Here is a 16946-nt window from a genome sequence, read left to right as displayed (position 1 = left end):
GACAGAGAATCAGACACCACAAACATTGTATACAAATAGAATTAAGACAGAAAAATTAAAGTCAAGGAGGTACAGAGTTACTTTTCAGGATGACTGAGGTTTCAGAAAGGGCAAGTTGCCCCGTAAAATATCCTCAAGATGTGTCTGGCTTACACAACGAGAATCAGTATTTCAAAATCTTAAAGTGACAGGCAGTTAAACGACTAAGGCACTACCATCGTCTAGGCAAGAGAATCTTAACCACCATCAAATGTTTTCCACACAGAATAGGCAGACCTAGTTTATTCTGGAAAATTGAGGGTTTGGATATGTACTATATAATCAGAGGAAACAAGCAGTAAAGGACCTGAGCTAATTTGGGGTAACCAAAGACTTGGCTAACAGATGCTTCCTTACTCTGGATCCCTCATATGAATCAGATCTGGCCAGCGATATGCTGGACAGAAGATATCTGAGGTTGAGATACCTGATTTCTCAACTAAGGGAATGAACTATGCAGTACATGAAAACCAACCCTCTTCTTAGTGCCTCTGTTTTCCTATCACTTCCCCTATCCCAATCCATTCTTGCTCTTGCCTTAGAGATTCTTAGATTCTGATTTTCCTCGCAAAACATGGCCACAAGCCTACCGCCTCTCTGTCTGGTAGAAGTACAAGAATCAAGAGTCAAGGCCAAAAAGGTCTGAGGGAAGGAGCATAATTGCTCCCAGCTGCCCTCTCTTCCTGCCCCCAGGTCCTCTCCTTCACCCTCACTCTAGGCATTCTACCTCCAAATGTTCAAGTTAACATGTGCTAAAGGAATGATTTTCTAAATCACTTACCTGTCACTGTGAAACTAGATTAATCCACATACTGGTTTAGTAAAACCTCACACAAACCAGCATATACACAGAAGACAGCAATCAAGATGAAGAAAACGTTTGAAACTGTGTCATTAAGAAAACGTGATGAAGAAATTGGTAATGATTATTCCAGGAAATAACAGTCCCTTCTAGTCTCCTCAGCTCCCTTCCTCTCACCCTTCTCCTACCTATCCACCTTCTAAGGCACCACTAATATTCAAAGATTTAGGATCTAAGCAGTGCACCAAAAGTCCTCTGATTTTACTCTTTTGTCCCACAGTACTTGTTCCTTTGTCTGAGTGTCCATAGTTATTATCTGTGCCCCTACACTGGGATATTACAAACTGTTTTATTTTACACATCTCTGTATGCTTCATCTCCCCAGCAAGACTTCAGAAGACTGCCACCATGTCTTATGCAGGAGAAACTGCATTCACTGTCAGACAGTCTCTGGGTACGTATACTTGTGAATAAAGAAGTCAGGTAACACAGGCCTCTTGGGCTTTTCTGTCTATTCACAATACCCAGTACAGTGATCAGTTATAGTAGCCTGCTCAATAAATACTAGTGTGATAAAAATTAAACTTTTGTTTGAAAAGTGAGGATTCTATAGTGCTTCAGAGTCCATCTAACTTTCAGTGTTCAGCACACAGGATTATAGACAGTGACTGCAGGAAAATGACCTGAATCTATACAGATTTAATACCCTAAATGCTACCATTCTACATAAATCCTGATCAGATTATTTTCTTATTAACACCTACCTTTCTCCTCATATTTATGTGAAGGCAAAAAACTGGATAGAATGCTCTAGTTGAATGTGTTCGCTGAATAATATCACCCATCACTTAAATAATGCCTTTCTTAGTCTTTATTTTCACTTTTCTTTCATAAAACTCTTTTCATAAAGATCAAGTAGAAGACTGTTTAGGAGAAGAGCATTTCGAGCAGAAATTAACTGTATTACTTTTTCATAGGAGAAGGCTGATGGAGTCTAAGAATTGGCAATACATTTTTGGACACAGAGGACTAAGTGCTAGTGAAGGTCACTGACAGTGAATAAATAGGATCTAGAAAATGTGCGGAAATCCAATAGAAATTTTAATTTACCTTACATTGGGTTGTAAGGTAAAACTCAACTAAAAGAAATATGAAAACAAAATGCATAACACAGTAGCATGTGCACACGTGTGTGCATACACACATATGACAGGAGGACAGAGAGACACTAAACTTCATTCCTAATTACTGTATGTTGAGAGGAGGACTAATAAAAACCTCTATCACACCACATATTTATGCTAGCTTAACAAATTTTAAAGTGCTTGGAAATTTTTAGATGATTACTTTTTCTCATATTCTGATATCCCCCATTCCTTTGCTATCATTCATAAGGGCAGATGTAGACAAAATTAAAGAATTTAATTAAGCCTCTCCATATCCTGAAAGAGAAATATTTCTCATTTTGCTTAGTCACAAAAAAAGGGAGAAAAAAAGAATTCCTGTGTGAAATTAATGGTGCTAATGAGACATGCCTGAATAAGAAACTTCACATAAGATTACGATTGACCTGGAGGCTGTGTTGAAAGAAACCTAGCTAAATTCACATCTATTAATGCCAGATTGCAGGCCAAAATTTGTTGATTTAATTTCTTGGCAGTTACCCAAGACAGGTAAAAGGATATAGGCAGAGCCTAAGAACCAGATTCTCCTACTTCTTCACTGAACACTGAAATATATAAAGGTCCCAACTGAAAGAATAAAAATTAGTTGAAAATAGTATGGAAATTATGTTGCTATGTGTTAAGAAGCTACTAACTGGCCAGGCACAGTGGTTCAGGCCTGTAATTCCAGCCCTTTGGGAGGCAGAAGTGGGAGGATCACTTGAGCCCAGGAATTCGAGACCAGCCTGAGCAACATGTGAGACCGTGTCTCTATAAAAAGTTTTAAAAATGGGAGACTGAGGCAGGAGGATGGATGGCTTGAGCCTAGGAGGTGGAGGCTGCAGTGATCCATGATTGCTCTACTGCACTCAAGCCTGGGCCACAGATGGAGATGCTAGTAACCAAGACTTCCTTTACAAAAGACCCCTTAGGGAAACATCATATTTGATAAAGGATTTTAATAGGACATAAGTATTAATAAGAATCACTTAGGAATGATACTGTTAAAGGGTCCAGATCTCAAGTCCTAATACAAGGAAAAGCCTCACAGGACATACTCACATGCATCTGTAACTCACTATGCAAATGTAAGGTGCCATATTCAACAACTTGTGACTTTTGTGCTGGCAACAACATTTATGAAAAATCACTGAATTTAACCTGTCTCAATTTCACAACTGCATAAATCTGTCTGGACTTGCTCCTGTTCCATTAGTAAAAAGAAAGCAGAAGTTTCAAATTAGTTCTCTCTACTGAAGCACACTTTAATAGACAATATCCTCTATCCCCACCTTCACTGCCCTCTTCTTCTATTTCATCCACAGTTATTACATTGAGCTTTCATGTTAAAGGCCATTTCTCAGAAATGCAGTATTCACCACACCTGGCCCATGTACACTCAAGTAACTATATGCAGATTTAGTGTTCTAGAATGATATGAGGTACTCAGGCCTACCTAATGCTACTGTCTTTAAATTTAGAAATTACATAAAGCAGTGTTTTAATCATATTCCTGATCTGAAAAGTCCCCTTTTTGTATACTTTCAAGTGTTCCACACTTCCTTTTCAGAAGGTTCCATTTGAACTACCAACTTAAAACAGGTAATTCTGTCCCATTTTATTGACTGGCAAACTGAGACTCAAGGTGACAGTACATTTTCCACGAGTATATCTCAGGTTAGCTACAGAGTGATGGGATCTTGAGTGAATTATTTAACTTCTCTTAGCTTCCATATAGTCTCTCTCTCACATGAGGACTAAAGTAAATACATGTAAACTACTTGAGAACAGACCCTAATACGCAATAATGTTAGCTAGCATTATAGACTTTAACTTGCCAAAGATCCAATTGTTAATAGGAATCAGGACTCAAACTTAAGTCTATCTGGCATAAAAAAAACCTATGTCCTCGGCTGGGCGCGGTGGCTCACGCCTGTAATCCCAGCACTTTGGGAGGCCGAGGCGGGCAGATCATGAGGTAAGGAGATCTAGACCATCCTGGCTAACACGGTGAAACCCCGTCTCTACTAAAAATACAAAAAATTAGCCAGGCGTGGTGGCGTGCGCCGGTAGTCACAGCTACTCGGGAGGCTGAGGCAGGAAGATGGCGTGAACCCGGGAGGCGGAGCTTGCAGTGAGCCGAGATCACGCCACTGCACTCCAGCCTGGGCGACACAGCGAGACTCTGTCTCCAAAAAAAAAAAAAACAAAGTCATACAGCCAGAGTGAGGAGCAGAAACAGCCATTCTGGCTCCAGAGCCCATGCTCTTAAAAACTACACTGAACCATCTCTGTCTATCGTGGATAGACAGATCATGCTCAAATCAAGGGAGCAAGATAAGGCTGGTACTGTGCTACAAGACACATGCTTGGCTTAAGCAAACTAAGTCAGAGAATAAGGAGTTATGATGACTTCACTTCATGAAAAACCATGTTACTTTCATGAGTCAAGAGGTTAAGTAACACCAATTGCTACAAGCATCCCTAGGGAAAGCTTCTGACAATGAGAAGTCCTGCCTGACAAGTACATGGTTGACAGAAGTATAGGTTTAACAATGACATAATAATGTGCTTTGAAAACTGAATGATGAAGGAGAGAAGAGAGAGTGAGAAATAAAGAGTGAGTTACTTATTCAAAATCATGCAACAGGCCAGGAGCAGTGGCTCATGCCTGTAAGCCCAGCACTTGGGGAGGCCGAGGCAGGTGGATCACCTGAGGTCCGAAGTTTGAGACCAGCCTGGCCAATATGGTGAAACCCCATCTCTACTAAAAATACAAAATAAGCCGGGCATGGTGACAGGTGCCTGTAATCCCAGCTACTCAGGAGGCTGAGGCAGGAGAATCGCTTGAACCCGGGAGGCAAAGGTTACAGTGAGCTGAGATGGTGCCATTGCACTCCAGCCTGGGTGACAAGAATGAAACTCTGTCTCAAAAAAACCAAAAAACAAACAAAAAAAAATCATGCAACAGAATGTTAGAATTGGAAGAGAGTGAAAAGTAATTTAGTTTAACCCAGAAAGCAGTGTTATTTCCCACATACTTCAAAGAACAGACTTTTAAGTATTCTTTTAAAAGTCAGAAATGCCGGCCAGGTGCGGTGGCTCATGCCTGTAATCCCAGCACTTTGGGAGGCTGAGGCAGGCAGATCACAAGGTCAGCAGTTCAAGACCAGCCTGACCAACATGGTGAAACCCGTCTCTACTAAAAATACAAAAATTAGCCGGGTATGGTGGCGCACACCTGTAATCCCAGCTACTTAGGAGGCTGAGGCAAGAGGAATCGCTTGAACCTGGGAGGTGGAGGTTGCAGTGAGCCTGGGTAACAGAATGAGACACTTTCTCAAAAACAAAAAAAGAGTCAGAACTACTATATTTTTCATGAAAAGCCAAAATCCAATTTATCAATTAGATAAAGTTCTGTTGACACCCAGCCTAAAAAAGTCTCTGAAGAAATGGAATACATCTTCCATTTGTATAGTATTTGAAGTACCACACAGATTTGCTGAAAAGATCTGTGAGAATCTTGGGGGAAGTGCTTTACAAATTATTGTCTCTTTATTTAAAAATTAGAAAAGTAAAGCTCAGATCTTAAGTAACTAGCTTCATGGTCACAGAGCTGGAAAAAGGAAGAAGTATCAATTAAACCCAATTCTTCTGTCCCTTAATTCATTCAGTTCTGTCACTCCCTATGGGAGCGAGGCTATGAAAAGGGTGGAGGGAGAAGAACTCTGTGTATGGGTATGCATCTCTATGTGTTGGGATGTCAGGTTCATTTAATTAGAGAACTCTTTACATCTCTCTGATGTTCTCCAGTATATGCTGAGAACCATTGCTACCATTTGTTGATTTCTTTTAGAGGTGGGGAGTCTTGCTATGTTGTCCAGGCTAGAGTACAGTGGCTATTCATAGGTGCACTCACAGCACAATACAGCCTCGAACTCCTGGCCTCAAGTAATCCTGCTTCAGCCTCGTGGGTAGATGGGACTACAGGCATGCCACCATGCCTGGCTCCTAGCTACCCTTTAAACTTTACTGAATGTCTACCTGTCAGGAAGAGAAACCGGCCTCCCTTGGATGTGGTCTGAAGGATGCTCACGCCTGAAAAGGGTAAGAAAGAGATACCTGAAAAAAGTTTGCAGAATATCCCTTTCCTATAATTACACAAGTTTGGGAGCCTCTGCTGTGTACTCTGATCTCTTGTTTAATGTGTTTCTCCACTCTGTAAGATGATTTTCATATCCTTTTAAGACTTTAGTCAATTTTCATCCTATTTTGCATGTGGCTAAATGCTTTCATTAGGTATCTTACTTTAAAATATTGCTTCAGATTGATGGAGAAACTACACACTGAAAAGTAAACTCAATAGAATAGGCTGAAATTGTAACCATAAACAACAGTCATTACCGTCAGTGCCTTTGTGTATATATCCATTGGCAGGAGGCATAAGTTGCTGATGACTGCCTGCCTCAGAGTTGCTGTAGCCTTCCTGTGGCTCAGACAGCGTTCCTTGGGAAGACAAGTAGCTGGGAATGTCTGCAGGCAGATTGAGCTCCTCTGTAAAAGAGACATTTTTAACTCTCAAAGGTAGGCAGTTGAAGCCAACACTCAGAAGACTATTTTGCAAATGTGTTCCACTTTGATACTATTAGCAAGAAAAACTGTACGTACCTAGGACCGCAACAGCTCTTGGTACTTCCCCTAAAACTATTTCTCACTAGAATTCTTCTCAAAGCTTCACTTTAAAAGTTTCATTGAAAGAAACAAAACCTAAAGGTTGAAATCTTATCTACTGCCATGCTTTCATAATCTATCTGCCTAGATTTCTTTTCTTGCAGGATTCCAGGGTGAGAGGTGTAAAAGACTGACCTCAATGATCCAGTTTGATATTCAAGGGAAAAAAAGAGACTGATCTCAATCACAAGGGCTCCACTCTTCCTTACAGCAAAATTATGATGAAAAGGAGCCTTAGACATTAAAGAGAATGCATCTGTAATGCGTTTTTAGAAGTAAAGTTTGGCCGGGCGTGGTGGCTCACGCTTGTAATCCCAGCCCTCTGGGAGGCCAAGGTGGGTGGATCACGAGGTCAAAAGATTGAGACCATCCTGGTCAACATGGTGAAACCCTGTCTCGACTAAAAATACAAAAATTAGCTGGGCATGGTGGCACACGCCTGTAGTCCCAGCTACTCGGGAGGCTGAGTCAGGAGAATCGCTTGAACCCGGGAAGTGGAAGTTGCATTGAGCCAAGATCATGCCGCTGCACTCCAGCCTGGCAACAGAGCGAGATTCTATCTCAAAAAAAAAAAAAAAAAGTATTTACAAATTCTTAAAATTGGTCAGACGCAGTGGCTCATGCCTGTAATCCCAGCACTTTGAGAGGCAAAGGTGGACAAACTGCTAGAGCCCAGGAGTTTGAGACCAGCTTGGGCAACATGGCAAAACCCGACTCTACTAAAAATATAAAAACTTAGTCAGGCGCGGTGGCACATGCCTATAGTCCCCGCTTCTCAGAAGGCCGAGATGGGAGAATCACCTGAGCCTGGGAAGTCAACGCTGCAGTGAGCCATGAATGTACTGATACACTCTGACCTGGGCATTACAGTAACACCCTATCTCAAATAAACAAAATTCTTTCCTCAAAGAGGTTCTGTTATATCAAAGAAGTTGAACATTTTAACAACAAAAACTCCCTTCTATCACATATCAGGTAATGTATCACAGCTCTTCAGTTTTTTGAGGGGGAAGATGAGGTCTCGCTATGTTGCCCAGGTGGGCCTTGAACTCCTGGGCTCAAGCAGTCCTCCCACCTCATCCTCCTGAGTAGCTGGGAGTACAGGCATGTGCTACTATGACCAGCTCTCAGTTTTTTATATTGTACAATTAATCCTATACTACATTCTTGACTCAAGTACAAGCCATAGGTGTCATGTGGGTACTACTTACCTGTGTTTGTGATACTATAGTCTTCATTTTTCCTTCTCGTGGTAAATAACAATGACCCAGATCAAAGAAGTGCCAACAACACAGCAGACCACAACAATGATGACAATGCCAACTGTGGTCCAGCCATCATCTTCATGCCCAATGCTACTCTGGGAAGAGTCACAATTGGGGGATGAAATGACATTTAGGTAAATGTGGCCACATTCTGTCCCAAGGGTGTTAGACATAATGCAGGTATATTTCCCAGCATCTTCTAGCCCGGCATCTACAATGACGAGAAGCTGATTGGCTGCAGCAAAGAAATGTCGTTCTGTCACCAGCAAAGGCCCATCATCTTTAGTCCAGTTGAGACGAGGGGCAGGACTCCCTCCAGCTATGCACTGTAACACCGCAGTTTCACCTCGGGTTACTGTCTTATCCTCCAGGGGTCTAATAAATGAGGGTGTCTCTAACAGGAAAACATTTAAAAAAAAAATGAAAAGTTAGGCAATTTTATTCCCTAATTCCTACTGAATTAGACCAATGGTGGTATAATAAAATGAGTAATTTTATATACTCATGGGAGGATTAGAAGTTAATGTTTCAGAACAAAATCCTGAAAAAAGCCTCAATCTTTTCTCGATAATTCCAGCTTAGGCAAGCTATCCTAAGAAAGAAGTTCAGGGCAGCTGCAATAGCTGGAGGGGGTGAGCAGGGGTGACCCATTAAAAAAGATTAAAAATAACTTAAAAAAAAAGAAATTAAAAGATTTATACGCAAAGATGTTTACTACAAAATGTGTAACTTTAAAGAATAAAGAAAAATATTTTTAAATCTAGCAGAAAAATGATTAAGTAAATTATAGTCACATGATCTTTTACAAAGACTTTAATAACAAGGCAACTTGTGGTACAATATTAAATGAAGAAAATGTAGGTATATTTGACTACATAAAAGTGAGAGGGGAAAGTCTAGAATATGCTAAAATCCTTAAGTATTTGAGTGACTTTCCTCCCCTTTTCCTAATTTTCTGTATATCTTAACATTTTAAAACAATAAATGACTTATTTTTCTAAGGCTGAGGCAGGCGGATCATGAGGTCAGGAGTTCGAGACCAGCCTGACCAACATGGTGAAACCCCGTGTCTAAAAAAAAATACAAAAATTAGCTGGGCGCAGTGGTACATGCCTGTAGTACCAGCTACTCAGGAGGCTGAGGCAGGAGAATCACTTGAACCCGGGAAGTGGAGGTTGCTCTGAGCCGAGATTGCGCCACTGCATTCCAGCCTGGGCAACAGAATGAGACTCCGTCTCAAAATAAATAAATAAATAAATAAAATAAATAAATAAATAAATAAATAAATAAATAGACTTCTTATTTTTCTGGTTATACAAGTAAACAATACAAACCAACAAACTTAAAAAACATAATAATAATAACTGACATCTAGGAAAATAGAGAACTGGAAAGTAGAATTTACCCTGGATTTGAGTTCCATGAAGAAAAGTATTGTAATAAGGAAGAAAAAACAAAACAAACAAACAACAACAACAACAAAAACCCAGGCTAGCAGGGGAAAATTTTTAGGAAAAAAGGCATTTTACCAGAAATAGGGTTAAGAAGAACACACTGAAAAGGAAAGCAGAAACTCTAACCAGAAAACACATCTTTTTTTTTTTTTTGTATTAAATTTTTTTTGAAAATGAACTAGGAGCAAACAGTTAAATAATCTTAGGTTCCTATCAAGCAATAAGTGAAGCAGCATCAAATGGCTGGGATACTCCTAAAAGAACAGTGGAACTCTCAATGCAAACTCACTGAATAGTAAACACACCTACATGAAACAGAAACCTTACAGAGAGGGACTTAAAAAGATAAGCTGATAAAGGAATTTGAACTTTCAATTATTGTGACAAGGATGCCTACCTAATTTTGCCCTATGTATTTTCCCACATTTCAGTTATCTGACCCACTAATTCCTAGACTGACATAACCTTGCATAAAACTGTGAAATAAGATAAAGATCTAAGAATCACAGAGGTAATCTCAAACTTATTTTTCTTGCTCATTAAGACCAAGAGTAGCTCCCAAAGACTCCAACAAAAGCAGGGACCCATGGAGCAGTAAACGTACCTAACACTGTTAGGGAAGCATTTGCTGAGAGACCTCCTGCTGTATTTTGTGCCATGCAGCTATAGATTCCCATATCTTCTATTTTCACATTGGCAATAAAGAAGACGTCGTCCTCGGGCATGACGTGCATGCGTCTTTCTCGAGCCGCAGGAAAGTCAGTACCACCATCTTTCTGCCAGGAAATCTGAGGTGCAGGGTGTCCCTCTGCAGCACATTCTAATCTGGCCATGGCACCAGTGCGAATAGTCAGATCCACTGGCGTTTTCAGAAAAGATGGCATCTCTGTTTCCAGAAAAATCACCAAGAAAAAGTGGGCAAGGGAACAAAGACACATATATGCATACAAATAGGCATGAAAGAATCTAGTAGGCAAGACACCCCCTAATGTTCCATTTCTTTGTGAAGACAGGCTCTCTGATTGAGAGTGAATATAGTTTTATAAATTTTAAAAAGCAAAAACAAACTTTAGAGATAGGGTCTTGCTCTGCTGTCCAGGCGGGAGTACACTGGCACAATCATAGCTCACTGCAGCTTCAAATTCCTGGCCTCAAGCTATCCTCCCACCTTGGCCTCCCAAAGTGCTGGGACTACAAGCCTGAGCCACAGCACCCAGCCAAGAGTGAATATGGTTTTGAGAACATCTTTTCTTCCAGAACCTCAGAGTATTTGGAGCACACTGATGACTGTGTCTTCTAGGATGCATGACACACTTAATCATCAGCTGGAACTAGGGAAAGCAGAAGGCCACAAACCTTCTTTGAACTTCGTATTTTAGAACCTGGTATTTACTATGACTGTCTCACTTATGAAGCTAAATGATGCTTCCCTGGGAGGCTGAGGCAGGAGAATCACTTGAAACTAGGAGGTGAAGGTTGCAGTGAGCTGAGATCACACCACTGCACTCCAGCCTGCATGACAGAGTGAGAGTCCATCTCAAAAATGTTCCCAAACCAACATCTACAAAGCTATCAAGGAAACTGCATGCTAAAAAAACTTATGCCTTCAAAAGTATCATTAAAAAACACAGAAGCGAAACGTAAGTAATCTTTTGGTTGTACAGACCCTAAAATGTTGTAGTTATTCAATTTAATAGGTAATAGATAAATAAAGCTGTTTTTAAGAAGCTTTTGCAGGAAAGAAGAGTATTCATTTTTAAAATGATCCTGTGTGGAGTGGAAAACCAAACACCATATGTTCTCACTTATAAGTGGGAGCTAAGTATGAGTACACAAAGGCATACAGAGTGGTATCATGGACGTTAGAGATTCAGAATGGAGAGTGAGCGGGGGCTAGGGATAAAAAACTACACATTAGATACTATGTACGCTACTCAGTGATGGGTGCATTAAATTCTCAGAATGCACCACTATAATTCATCCATGGGAAAAAAACTCACTTGTACCCCAAAAGGTACTGAAATAAGGCTGGGTGCAGTGGTTCATGCCTGTAATCTGAATACTTTGGGAGGCCAAGGCAGGCGGATCACTTGCGCTCAGGAGTCTGAGACCAACCTGGCCAAAATGGTGAAACTTTGTCTCTACTAAAAATACAAAAATTAGATGGGCCTGGTGGCGCACATCTGTAATTCCAGCTACTCCAATTACAGGAGACAGGAGAATCGCTTGAACCTGGGAGGCGGAATTTGCAGTGAGCCGAGATCATGCCACTGCATTCCATCCTGGGCGACAGAGCAAGACTCCATCTCAAAACAAAAAACAAAAAAAAACAAGAGAAATTAAAATAAATAAAAATACACACACGCACACAAATGATCCTGTGTAACTACATTTAGACAATGATAATGACCATTAGACCCAAAAATGTCCTAAATATTCCCAGTTATTAGAAGGCCCATCAGGAATAAATTTCATAGTTATCAAGAGAGATTTATGGTTCTGGAATGAAAACTGAGAATTTCATAAGAATGTCTTCAAAAGCATAAACAGCAGTGAAAGTAGCACATCTCCTAGGGCCACAGCACTTACCCTTCAACCAAAGACCAATTAGAGACCATAAGTGGGCAGACTGACTAATCCAAAAATCCCACCCACTTGATAAGTTATCACAACTCAAAAGACAATAACAGTAAGAGTCCTACTTAAATGTCAGATTTAGTCTAATTCTCTCAAGTGATTCAAAACTGAACATGAAAAATCCTTCTAAACTAAAAAAAATCAAGGAGCATAATTCCTTACCATTTACAGTCAGTTTGGCTTTCTGAGAATAATTAGAACCAAAGTGATTAGTAACAATACACTGATATTTTCCTTCATCTGTGAAATTCACATTGAAAAGATGTAAGATACTAGTATATTCCAGAGCTTCTCCAGCTTGCTGCCGATAACGAACAAAATTCTCAGTATCCAAGTCATACAGGATTTCACTGTCTTTGCGCCACACAGTGGACATGGGTGAATCACTGCTGCTCACTGCAGTGCACGTCAGAGTCACATTCATGCCTCTTAGAGCAATTATGGTTTCAGGATGTGTCCTTACCTGTGGCTTGAGAAAATCATCTAAGCGGAAAAAAATGCATCCGTAGCCAAGTCAGTTATTTATTTTTGCTTTAGATCCAATTTTAAAACAAATACTATAAAATTGTGTGTTCTGTTTACAAAGTGGCATATTAAAGTTGAAAGAGACTACAGAGCTACAGTCCAATTCCCTTGTTTAAAGATGGGGGAAATGAGGCCCAGAAAATTCAAATGACTTGCTCAAAGACATGTCAGTCAGTGGCAGAGCCTGGACTGGAACTCAGGTTTCCTGACTTCAGGATCCAGCACTTTTCTACTAGCCCTTACTGTCACCTGTGTGCTCAGAATATATTTCTCAAGCATTATCAGTTATTGGGGAAAAAGAGAAACCTTATATTAGGATTTCAAGACAAGTTCTACTTCTATTACCCCTTGTATATATGTATGTGATAGATAAACATGTATATGGCCAGGCGCGGTGGCTCACACCTGTAGTCCTAGCACTTTCGGAGGTCGAAGTGGGTGGATCAACTCAGGTCAGGAGTTCGAGACCAGCCTGACCAACACGGCGAAACCCCGTCACTTCTAAAAACACAAAAATTACCCAGGCGAGGTGGCGGCCGCCTGTAATCCCAGCTACTTGAGAAGCTGAGGAAGGAGAATCACTTGAACCCGGGGGGTAGAGGTGGCTAGTGAGCCGAGATCACGCCACTTCACTCCAGCCTGGGCAAAAGAGCGAGACTCTGTCTCAAAAAATATATGTGTATATATAACCATTATCCTTTCTGTGCCAATATAAAATGGGGGGATTATGAATGATTTATATTTCACAGAGAATACCTAATAAAACAAATTATTTGAAAGCATTTTGTATGTGCACAGGTTTCACCTGAAGTAGTGAAAACATCCAAATAGGTCAAATGTCCAGCTGAAGATTGGCGTAGGACTGGCTAATAAAATATGGATTCATAATTAATAATGTTATTGGACTGATTGAGAGAAGCAGGTATATAAATTCTTAACCAGTATCTCCACTGCATAACATTTCATTGTGCCATAAAAGCAGTTAAGTGGAAGGGGAGGAAGAAATATATGGTATGTCTATATTTAAAACTAAGTAAAAAGGGAATGTGTGGCAATGTCAGCAGAATTTAACCTTTACTAGATTCTGTTTTCTTCTTTAAACTTTGTAAAAAACAATGGATGTATTTTGTGAGCCCGAACTTCCAAGTGTGTGTTCTGTTCCAACCATCTTTAAGTACATTGTGAAAACAGATTTGGCAATATATAGGTACTCAAATGATCAGAGATACTAGGGATATCCAACATAGATACACTGATCTAAAAGTTCTCCTATGTAAAGCTAAGAATCAGTCATTCCACTTTAAAGAAAAAAAAAATTGTTTTCTTGAGACAGAGTCTCACTCTGTTGCCCAGACTGGAATGCAGTGGCACAATCTTGCCTCACTGCAACCTCCAACTCTCGGTTCAAGCGATTCTCCCGCCTCAGCCTCCAGAGAAGCTGGGATTACAGGCGTGTGCCACCACGCCCAGCTAATTTTTGTATTTTTAGTAGAGTCAGGGTTTCGCCATGCTGGCCAGGCTGGTCTCGAACTCCAGACCCCAGATGACCCACCTGCCTCAGCCTCCCAAAGTGCTGGGATTACAGGTGTGAGCCACAGTGCCCGGCCTAAAGGACATTTACGTGTAAAGGAAAATTTTCCAAATTGAGAAAGAATAATATAGAAGTATACTTGAAATTGTCTGGGCACGGTGGCTCACACCTGTAATCCCAGCACTTTGGGAGGCAGAGGCAGGCAGATCACCTGAGGTCAGGAGTTCAACACCAGCCTGGCCAACATGGCAAAACCCCGTCTCTACTAAACATACAAAAATTAGCCAGGTATGGTGGCACACGCCTGTAATCCCAGCTACTCAGGAGGCTGAGACAGGAGAATCGCTTGAACCCGGGAGACAGAGGTTGCAGTGAGCTGAGATCGCACCACTGCACTCCAGCCTGGGTGACGCAGCAAGACTCCATTAGAAAAAAAAAAGTATATTTGAAATTATAAGTGCTAGAATCAGGACAACTTGTCTATGACTATCTCTCTCCCCTCAAGGAAAAAACAAAACTCTGCCACTTTAATGTTATGAAACCACACAAAAAATATGAAACACACAGAATCAGTATATTCATACATTGCTGGTGACAACTTTAAACTAGTGCTATCTTTTTGGAAAGTACCTGGTGGCACTTTTCAAGATCTACTAAAAATGCTCATATAAAAAAACTCATATTGCTTGATTCAGGAATCTGACTACCAAATACCTAACCTAAGGTTAACAGTCCCTCTAAAAGAGAAAAGCCTTCATTCATTAAAATGCCTGTGATCATTTTTAATGGCAATTAAAACTGTATGATTACAAAATTCCTAGTGGAAAACCATTCTGGTTTAATTTTTTTAATTCTGTTAAGATTATAAGTGTGTAATATATAAAATTTTAAAACAAAAATATAAACCACAGACAAAATCTTTCAGATCCACATTCAGGATGCTTTGCCCTGCTAGCCATTCAGGGTGTGCACAGCTTACATTCACAGAATGTTGAAAGTTATTATCAACCAACCGTTGAAGTAGCCACTTCAAATGGCAGTCACAGAGCAAACTGCTTGTGTTCAGAATCCTGCAGGAAAGAAAAGAGGAAAAGCATCCTTTGTTTTACTTTTCATTCTAAACGTCTTCAGTATTAAAACCTTACCACACACCTATCCATTATTCTTGCCAAAAACATTTAACGTAAATCATGAGAAAACAAATTGAGACTGTCAGCCAAAATTCTTTAAACATATCAACCTCATGAAAGACACTAAAAAAAGAGAGGGAAAGAAGGGTGGCCAGGGATCTGTTTTGAAGACGACTAAAGAATCATTACAATAAAATGAAATGTGTGATCCTTGATTGAAAAAAAACATCTGCAAATGACTTTTTTTAACATTGGGGAAATTTGAGTATGGACTCTGTATTAGTTAATATTACCTTATCGATGTTAATTTCTTTGGGTGTGGTAATGGTGATGTCTCCGTTAGAAAATGTACTTGTTCTTAAAAAATACATGCTGAGATATTTAGAGGTGAAGTGTCATCATGGCTGCAACTTTTAAATGGTCAGCAAAAAAACTGTGCATATATGTATATATATATTTGTGTGTATGTGGAGAGAGAGCAAGAGATAAAATGAGAGAGGAGGAGGGAGGGAAATAGAACAAATTCAGCAAAAAGTTAACAATTGGTGAATCTAGATAAAGGGTATAGGGGTGTTAATTGTACCTTCCTTTAAATTTTTGAGGTTTAAATTTTTCCCATGAAAGTATGGGGAAACACTTACTATATATTGGAGCATTGAGAGATCTTTGTTGTAGACAACATATAATTATTGTCAAATTATTTCATCAACACTAAAAACACTTCAGCACTAGGCCAGGCTCAGTGGCTCACACCTGTAATCCTAGCACTTTGGGAGGCAGAGGCGGGCGGATCACCTGTGGTCAGGAGTTCCAGACCAGCCTGGCCAACATGGCGAAACCCTATCTCTACTAAAAATACAAAAAGTAGCTGGGCGTGGTGGATGGCACCTATAATCCCAGCTACTTGGTAGGCTGAGGCAGGAGAACTGCTTGAACCCGGGAGGCAGAAGTTGCAGTGAGCCGAGATCACGCCACTGCACATCAGCCTGGGCAACAGAGTGAGACTGTCTCCCAAAAACAAAACAAAAAGAAAACCCACTTCAACACCGTGCAATGTGTAATGCAATCTAAACTAAGAGCACTGAAAAAGTATTTGTGGTTTATAACTCTGTAAAACATATCTGAAAAATCAGTATTTTCTCTCAATGACCCCTTAAATGTCCCATCCACTTAGAAGCAGGGAAAGTAAATGATTTTGAGAACTTGCTTTATGTGCATGATCAAATCCTTATCAAGTTTAATGTTTGGCATAAAGTATCTAAGATCTGATTCCACAGAAATTTCAATTTTAACTCTTTTTTTTTTTGAGACAGAGTCTCGCTCTGTTGCCCAGGCTGGAGTGCAGTGGCGCAATCTCGGCCCACTGCAACCTCTGCCTCCCGGGTTCAAGCGATTCTCCTGCCTCAGCCTCCCAAGTAGCTGGGACTACAGGTGCGTGCCACCATGCCCAGCTAATTTTTGTATTTTTAGTAGAGACGGGGTTTCACCATATTGGCCAGGATGGTCTTGATCTCTTGACCTCGTGATCCACCTGCCTCGGCCTCCCAGAGTGCTGGGATTACAGGCGTGAGCCACCACGCCTGGCAAAGTTTCAATTTTAAGAATGAAAAAAATTGACTTACATTGTTCAACTGTTCAAAGTTGACATATTGTTATTAAACAAGAGGGG

General features: G+C 40.4%; 1 protein-coding gene across 1 annotated transcript in view; it reads right to left on the bottom strand.

The window, feature by feature from the left end:
- Positions 1 to 12521: 12521 nt before the first annotated feature.
- Positions 12522 to 16946, bottom strand: part of LOC129532935 (sortilin-like) — a 67405-nt gene continuing 62980 nt past the window's right edge. Inside the window, exon 14 of the mRNA XM_063707311.1 lies at positions 12522 to 15217. The gene's annotated coding sequence lies outside the window, so the exon portion shown is untranslated. The remainder of the gene's footprint in view (positions 15218 to 16946) is intronic.

Source organism: Gorilla gorilla, chromosome 1 (genome assembly GCF_029281585.2).
Source record: "Gorilla gorilla gorilla isolate KB3781 chromosome 1, NHGRI_mGorGor1-v2.1_pri, whole genome shotgun sequence".
NCBI lineage: Eukaryota > Metazoa > Chordata > Mammalia > Primates > Hominidae > Gorilla > Gorilla gorilla.
The sequence above is the reverse complement of the archived record's forward strand: the minus strand, read 5'-3'. Positions and strand labels throughout refer to the sequence as shown.